Consider the following 9,513-nt stretch of genomic DNA (forward strand, 5'->3'; position numbering starts at 1 on the left):
GTATACTTGATGCTGAGAAGTCTAAGAATCAAAGAAAAATGGTAAATGAAGATACCCAGGATTTTCAAGAGGTGAAATAATCATGAGTCTTTTCAATTAACCATTATAAAAGAACCTGTTTAAAAATGGTAGACAATTCATTGCAATACTGAGATTTCAAATATCTTCAAACAAACGTCACAAATACTCATGAAAAAAAAATCCAATCTGGATAACAACAGTAATTAAAGTGTCTTGTCAAAAATGTGACTAGGCAAAACAACCTTACACCCGGTGAGGATCAGTATTTCAGCTCTACTTCTATTTTAAATATATGCTCAGTCCTACACCTACACTTGCAAACTTGCATGTGAGCAGAAGTCATGCCAAAGTCAGGTGAGTCACAGCAAGTAATCAATTCACATTTACATTTTGAACATGCCAGGAATGACTTAAACTCAGCATGCTTTTACTTGATGAGACAAAATACTAGGTCTGATAAAGGGTAATAAATAATCATCCTATTCAGTGACTTGTGCTCCTCTTCAGCTCCGCTAGCACGTTTTAAACATTTGAATTTATAGCCAAATAAAAACTAGGCAACAGGACTGCTCTGATGAATCCCCAACTAAATAGGAACCATTTTGACATGTGATTAATACACACAGAATATGAAGAGGTTAGAAAAATATATGCTTAATTAATGCTGCTGCCATTTTGTATAGAGCCATTTGACTTCAAACTTCACATAGGGATGTCTTATTTCCCTAAAGACATGGAAATGTTGGCCTGAATACAAATAAATATTTTATGCACTTAGTGTATATTCAGTTCTAGGTGAAATACAAAGTTTTAACTTCCAGCATATTCTAGCTGCCCTTATTTGCCGCATACAGGAATTTTTCTCTCTCTCCTCTAAGGTTTGCAGACAGGCTCATGTTCTAAATTCTGATCTGTGTGTAGCTTATAAAGAGACATATTATAAAACGTGTTCCTGTACTGGTCTATTACTGATATGATTCTGTCTGAATTTGCTGTCTTTCCCTGTCTAAAATTTCACCAAGACAGCTCTCCTAAAACAACTTCTATGGTCATGAGAGGACCTTAGGGGTATTTTACAAACATCTGTTTCACAGATTTGTATTCAGCATATCTCAGAAACATAGCTGAATCAGATTTCTGTACAAATCATTTGTCAAGACTGTTTTTGCCACCTTAGAAAATGGTATTTCATGTTGTGACAGTTCTGTGTTATACACATACATGTAAACATATCTAAAAATCAGTTTATGAAATCTTCACATGTATATGAAATATAGTAAGACTTCATCCAGTATTTTGCATATAAAACATTTTTATTTTGACTGGGTAACTGAAAGAAGTAAAAAAATAAAGGAAATTTGTTTATGGATATGTTCTGTCAGGAAAAATTAAAAACAAAACAAGAAAACACAGACACACTGGAATGCAGATATGCTTGCAGCTATATGGAGACCTAAAGGTCTCAGGCTGGGAGCTGCAGGAAGATTTAACTGATGAGGCTGAATTCATTGCTGCCCAAGCTGTCCAGACCTTAGGAAACCTTACCAAACTCAGTCCCAGATGGCAGTCAGCTCCAGCTCAGTTTGCAAGAAAGTCTCCCCCTGTATGCAAATCTCTTCCAGAACACGCAAGAAGGAGCAGATACTCTGGGAATGCCAGCACAGAGCATCACAAAAACTCACAGGGTCTTCCTAGGCACAGGCACTACCCTCTGTTCCTGGTGGCTCATGCTTGTCTGTGTGAAACCGCAGCCAAGAAATGGATGAGACATTTTTTGCCTCTGAAATTAGTAAACATTCTTTCCTTTTGGGTGTAAGCATTACCAACGATCTGTGCCTATTCTATGCCTATACCCTACACTGAAGTAGCTTGCAATTAATGCTTGTAATTAATGTCATGTCTTCATTTTAACTCAGGGTACCTTTAATAGTCTATGTCTGGTGTACTCTTCTGTCTGCCCTTCTCACTGCCTGGGGCTGCTAAAATCAGATAAGGTAATTAACCGAACAGAGCCCAAACCCAGGGGTCCCTGTATTTTCCTGCATATATATTCCCTGTAAGGTTCCCAGACTCAGCATCTGTGTGCTCCCTGTTGCCCTCATGGAGATATTGAATTTTTCAGCATTCAGGGCACCCTGGAAGCCTAAGTGGTCCCTAGGGCTTTAGTCCTGGGGTGATGCCAAGAGAACATGTTTTCCTGAATAGTATTCCTTCCTGAAACCTGAAGTCTTTGTGATAGCTAAGTGGCCAGTATATACACTTGTTTTCCTTCAAGATGTCCTGCATGCCTACATAGGAAACAGCCAGGTCCCTAAGGGGTACAAAAGAAGGAGGTTCATTTATTTCCGTAACTCCTTGTTCAGTGGCTTAGCTTAATACATGATGTTCAGTTTATTCATCTCTACTGCAGAAAGGGGACTGGATCTTCTCAGATGGAGGGAAAGGTGTATTGGCACATCTCCAAATAAGTCAGTCATCCCTGGAATGCATTTTATGCCACAGGGAGAGAAGAAAAGCACGCTAGTGACAACGGCAAATTGTCAATGAACTTCTCAAAGTAAAAAGTAAATGTGTTGCTAAACTGGACCTCTGCTGCTGCCAGTGATTGTGATATGCAGTACTACCATATCACTTGTCCCAGTTTGGTATAGAGAAATATGATCATTGGTTTAATAAAAGAAGCTATACAAGTGGACACATGTTTTAGTATAATTTCATTTTAAAAAGAACCACGAAAGCAGAATTGCATAGGAATACACAATTCCAATTGACTGACAGATTTTGTTAGGGAAGTGTGGTTTTATTTTGATTCAGAATAAGATTACACAGTTCAGTGGTACTTAAAAAAAATAAAATGATACCAAAAGCTGTGGAACAGACCTAGCAATTTGTCTCCAAGCCTCATATCTAGGAAGTGCAGGCTGGAGAGGTGACAGGTGTCTGTGACTGCAATATTTCCAGGAATCTGCCCTCTGTTTCCAGCCATCTCAAAGGAATGATTTTTATCTCAAAAGAACAGCAAATTCAAAAGAAAGAAGTATTTTGTCAGAATTTTTCAGCCATCTCTGTATATTTCTTTACTAAAGAACTTCTAAAGTATCATCAACCACCTATTGATTAGATTATGGCTTAAAGAAACACCCTCTCTTCTAGATATGCCCTGTTTGCTCTTCATCTCTAGCATCATTCCCATAGGTAATTCTCATGGTTATCTTTAACTGTTTGCCATTTTCCAAACTCTCATCTGCTTGGATAAGCCATTTCTTGAAATAAAGCTTCAGTATGAGAAATGCTGTCTTGATCTTTTAAAAGATTCCCTCTGTTAAATACATTCAGGTATTAGTCACAACTAACAATTTTTGCCTGTAACTTGTAGTCACATCCTTGAGTCAGTCTTACAATACCTGCCAGATATATCACTGCTGAAGTTTTGTGTCCACATAATCCATGTTAACTGTACTCTTAGTCCTTACTTACAACATTTGGCCTACAATTTTATTATTCAACACTTAAATGTATACAAATATCGGAAAGAGGATTCACAGAAGCCTGAGCCATGTTTATGTTGCACTTCTGCAAATTAACTTGTAGATCTTTCAATGAAGAATGCAATGCCAGGTAAAAATGGTTAATGCATTTCTGAATATCCATTTTAGCTTGGCATTCACATGAAAAGCCACTTAGAATTCTTATGCTTCAGTAATTCCCAATCAACTTACTGACAAAAAGGTGGGTTAACAGGTCTAATTGGTCTTTCCATTTCAAATACCAGTAATGCAATGAACAGATTGTTCATAGTAATAATAATCAGTGCAGTATTTATGACAAATCTCTCAATATGTTTGTATTAAGAGCCTCGAAAAATTGTTTTGAAAGGGTGCAGATAGAGGTAGAAGAGTTAAAGGTATTAATGAAATCAATTCCAAATTATTTTGACTGCTTTTAACTCGTGCTTGGGTAGAAATTTAAATAAGAGATTTGGGGGCTGAACAAAAGGTAAGTTTGCAACCCCCATGTGTGTTGGCTTCAACAAACTTCCCTGAGAGCCTTTCAGGAAACAGTTGTGTGATAGAACTCTGTCTGTATCAGAATTTAATTGAGAATAGTCGTATTTCTTTCTTTTAATAAAGAAAGTGGATTCCAGAATATTTGAGATCTGGAATGGTAGATTCAAGCTAAAAGGCTATAAGCAGAAGAGCTCCTTATACAGCGTCTATTTTTTTCACAGCCAAAAACTATACTGAAAATACTCAAGCACATTGAAAACAAGCATAGAACATTGTAAACAGTGAAACCACACACAATAAGATGAAGCAAAAATGTATAATAGCTTATTTGTTGCAGGATACGATGGGTATTTTCATTAGCACGTTACAGAAATCAGAAAAGAAAAAAAAACAATCCTATTACACTGCCTCACTTATTTTCTTAACAAAACAGGATTTGATGTGAGAAGCAGATCCAAAATGCTCTCTGTTTTGATTAGGGTGCAGATAGCAAAGCTACATAATTTAATACTTTCCTCTGTTACTGATATTTTTCTGTATTTGTTAACTCCAAGGGTCTCCCTACCCAATTTCAAATATCCAGTAGCAATTTTCTATTCTTACTCTTCTCCAGCCTTAGTGGTAGTGTTTGGATGATCAGAGTCATTCTTCCTCTGCCTTCATTGCCTGTATTCTCACCACCACTTTTTTCAAAGCTGCTTCATATCTTGCCAGCATTCAAACTAATTATCTGTCTCAGCAGGTTGCAGTTACAGCTAGGATGCCTTCATTACTTCATAATGTCTTTGGTGCTTCTTATTTGTTTCTAACTCTCCTTTCACTCAACAATAAGTGCTTCAAATGGCAGGGTTTTTAGGGAGAGGTAATATCATTTATTAGCCTAACTGACACAGCTGGGGGAAAAAATAAGATGTTTCCAAGTCCATAAGCCGTTTCTCATGTCATTTTGACATTACTTCTTAATTTCTTTTCTTCCTGGAGCTATACTTTCTGCCTTATTTTATCAGAAAACTTTGAGCTAAGCTGTAACCATGTGTTTCCTCAGTTCCTATCCATGATAAAATAGCTGATACCTTGCTGGAAAATTAACCGTCAAGCAGAACAATTTCCTAGAAAAGGAGAATATTCCAGAAAATAGACTACGTGAAGCACCTAGGGAAGTGGCTGGTGGGAATGGATGCACAAACATACCGGCAACTTGTAATTAGAGTCCTAGAAGCAGGGATCCCACTGACTGGACTGGGAAAACACACATTTCAAATTAATGTTCTACTTAGAAGAGTAGAATAAAATGCAGGAGAAAATTACAAGGAAGGGATAAATTTCAGGGAAAGGCAGAAGAGGATCAGTGTCCATGTTTGCACACTCCACAAGTCCACTCAAAAACTTTAGGAGCCTTGCTAAAGAGAAATTCATATTTTTCCACTGATACCCAACATTCCCTATGCCTGCAAAGTATCAGGACCTGACAGTTTTATACTGTGGTATGTTTATACTGAGACAAGTTGTTTTACATCAATTAAAATGGCCCTTCTGATGACTTGAGGTCACAGTAAATAAGCTTTCCATTTAGAGATAGAATCCTTCCTCTTCTCATTCTCTCCACAATAAATTCTAATAATATTTAATAAATGCCTATAGTGTATCTCTATGTTTTTGTCTGTAATCTCTGATGATATAGCAAGAATGCACATGGACCAAATCTTAACCTTCATTTCTGCTGATCTGTATAATTTACAGGTGACTTGGTTGCTGATCCCAAATGATACACAAACACGCTGTTGCGTATCCTCATTCTACGGATGATTAGGTGAGAAAGAGAAGGAGAGACGGAAATATTATGGGATGTCATGGCTCTGCAAGTCTACTTGGGATGGTCAGATTGCTCAAAAAAGCACAGTAAATTCATTGTGCTGAACTTCCATCACTCATGCAGGTTGTGAAGCAAAGTCCTATTATCTCCTGTGCCATGTGGCTGAGAGGTGGAATGCTGTTCTCAGGCACGGATTGTGCATATGCATAGCAAAATGGGTCTACACAGTATATCTAGAGATAGAGCCCTCTGCAGCCCTCTGATGTGCCACAACATACTTCAAAAATAGAAGACTTGCAGCTGATACAATAGCTTGAGAAATGACTATATTCAAGATCAAAAGAATCTGAACTGCATAATGTCAAGGAAAGTAAAGCAGAGAAGAGCTGGGTTACTGAGGACACGAAAAATGAAGGCTTCATCATCCAGGAAGATTGAAAATCATATTATGAGCTGTCTCATGAATGCCTCAAGTTTGCACCACCTTGCAAGCAGTGTTATTGCTGTCTGCATTGCAGCCACAGGAGGCAAAGTTGTATGTCAACAATGCACACATTGCAATTTCCAGGGTAATTTAGCTAGTGTCTGGGCATAGATGGTGAGGAGTGGTTTAAAATGCCTTTCCAATCCCCTCCTATACAGAAAGTACATGTGCTTTCACTCCTTCCTCTGCTTTGCCCCAAACTACTCTTGATTTTATGAACATGCACGCAACAGCTGGAACAGGCACTTCCATTCTCCCTTCTGCTTCAAAAATGGCATCTTTTGGCCTGATTTTCAGAGGTTACTAGTGATTTTGATCACTGCACTGATCTCCTAAAGGATGAATGCCCTGCAATTTCCACAGAATAAGCTGGTTTAAATAATCTAATATCTTTTGAAATTTTAGGCCACATGATTCGCCTAAATTGACACTTATGCAGGTGTGTGTGTGCAGGGATAAGGGAGGAGGAATTCATGTATTTATGAGAGGATGCACTAGTCCACTCCTGAAATGGAACATGAAAACTGACAGATTAAAAATAGAAGACTATTCATCCACCACTAAAAATAACATTAGACTACCTCTTGCTCATGCAGCCATACAGGGGATGAGGCAAGCTGAGCTGAGGCAAACTAAATTAGAAATAAGAAAATTGAGCTAAGAAAGACTAATGTCCTGGCAAAAATAGGATCACAAAGAAAATAGTTCCTCAAGTGTTAATATAGAAATGATGGAAGCAAACTAAAGACAGCAAGGGACCTCCTGTAACTGCACATAAAAGGATTTTACTTTGTGGGTGAATGAAGCAGAATGATTTAAAACCTTGGAGGAAAAGGACATGTAAGAAGAGAACACAATATTGAGGCAGAAATTGTTGAATGTCTAAGGTTTTTGACCCACTGTCAATCACCAAGATTAGTGACAGCAGAAACCAAAACAAAACCAAATAAAAGACCCAGAAAAAGCTGAATTGAATCATACATTTAACCAAATCAGAAAAATACCACTCTTCTTCACAGATATTGGCTGAATGTCATTAGAACAAAGCTCAGTTCAGGAATATTAATTTGACAATTCCCATGCAAAATATAACAAACACCTTCACATTTTCTACAGCATCTTCACCTTCCTCCTAATGAAATGTAGGAAGAAATAGAAGATATCTGAAGAAAGACAAACACTTCCTCTCATGATGTCTGGAAAAACAGAGGAGACACTTTCCCTCATAAGCTGTCACTGGCTTTTGGAATATAGTGGCTTCTCCTACCACAAATATTTACAAGGAAAAAGTAATTGCAACTTTCCTCTTTGGTATCTTCCTTCTAACTCCTCTTTGCAATCTGGAAAGCTAGGTTTAGAATAGCAGTAGTCATTTTATTTCTTTCTAGCAGGGAAAATGAGAACTATACATGCATCCAGAAGTGCTAATGCAATGGTGTTTGGATTAGCTTGCTCTTTCTCATAAAATGCAAAAGAAAGCCCAAAAGAAAAATAGGTACAAGCAAGAAGGAAAATGTAAGTTTTCCCTATAACTATGAATGCTTGAAGCATTACAAAACCAGCAAAGAAACTCAAGAAGCAGCATGTGAGAGACTTATGTTGAATGTTGAAAATACTATTATTTTTCAAGGAAAGGAACTGTAGAAATACTAACACAAAGTGATAAAAAAGATAGCAGACTCGTACGTCTTTTCACAGGCAGGCCAAATATTTCTTGTTTTCCACGGCAATAATCTAATGTGTATCTATTTATAAAGAAGAAGACTTGCTATAGGCGCTGTAGACCAGCAGGTTTGCCAGAGGTGTACAGCAATAGAATAAACAGACTTTTTATAACTTGCAGTGCTGGGGCTTTAAATGATAAGGAATTATACATCTCAAAGATTCTTCATACACACATGGAAAAAAGCAGTATAAAGGTGTGTGGGATGGGGAGCATACTAACACTTTTTTCTTCTGTTTCACAGCTGGAGCCAGACAGACTCCTTGCAGAAACTGGAGAAGCTTGAAAACCAGCTGATTCTCCATGTAATATCTTGTATTATATATTACATATATTACAGATATGCAGCAGAATTGGATACCCTCCCAAATTACAAAAAAATGCAAGAACCTTAAGAACATGCCATGGAGAACATGCCATGACAAAGTTCAAATAGCCTGCACACTACAAGAGTAGTATTTGCAAAAGTTAGAGCCCTTTTACCTATTCATCTATGTTTGTTACATAGAAAAGGCAGTAGATAAAGAAGAATAACCTCCTGAGGAAACTGAACAAAGCATCCGGTGTTTCCTTCCACTTTGCAAAATTTTCAGAGCTTAAAGAAAAAAAGCAAGATATTTTCCCCATTTCATTGAGTTTTGTTACGTCACCTTAATTTTTGAAACCCTTACAACATTTTTGACATTTTCTAATATGTATTTGTGCATAAATTCAAGCACCCATTTTGCATTTCAAATTGCATGTTTAATCTAAAACAAAATCAGAGGAAACTTTGGAACTGAATGCAATCACCATTGCTTCCAACAGAGGAAACAGTACCTGAGCCTCAATTAGTGTTTAGAATTATAACACAGTAACACTGCAGTAAATTGATCTCAGTCTAAGAACAAAAATCAAATCTCAGTATTATTTTACATATACATCTGTATGAAAATTCACACAGAAAAGCGTAATTTTACCCGTAGTTAAAACTAAATGGTGTTACAACAATTAAATCTGCATTAAATTTGCCCTGGAAGAGCTTCTGGAGAGGCTGAGGAATATCCATCTCTGGTGATATTCAGACCCATCTGGATGTGGTCCTGGGCAACCTGCTGTAGATGACCCTGCTTTAGTAGGGGGGTTGGACTGGATGACCTCCAGATGTGCCCTCCAACCTCAGCCCTTCTGTGATTCTGTAAATCCCCTGGGTTTTATCCATTATTCTCATGCCCAGTGCTGTTTGCCATTTGAAATTCTAAAGCCGTGGGATTCAAATTGTTATCAAAGGCATTTTTTAATTTTCTTAGTGGGTCACTCCTAGAAGTAGCAACTACGTGCACAGATCTATTTTAGAATCATTATTGGAAATCCTAATCACTGTAGGAAAGCATTTTAAAATTAATCAGAACTGAGAATAAACTGGAAACTGAATTGGTCCACAGTACATTTCAACTTAGTGCGGAAGCCTAGAGTTTCATTGATT

The sequence above is a fragment of the Lathamus discolor genome, chromosome 4, assembly GCF_037157495.1.
Source record: "Lathamus discolor isolate bLatDis1 chromosome 4, bLatDis1.hap1, whole genome shotgun sequence".
Classification (NCBI taxonomy): Eukaryota; Metazoa; Chordata; class Aves; order Psittaciformes; family Psittacidae; genus Lathamus; species Lathamus discolor.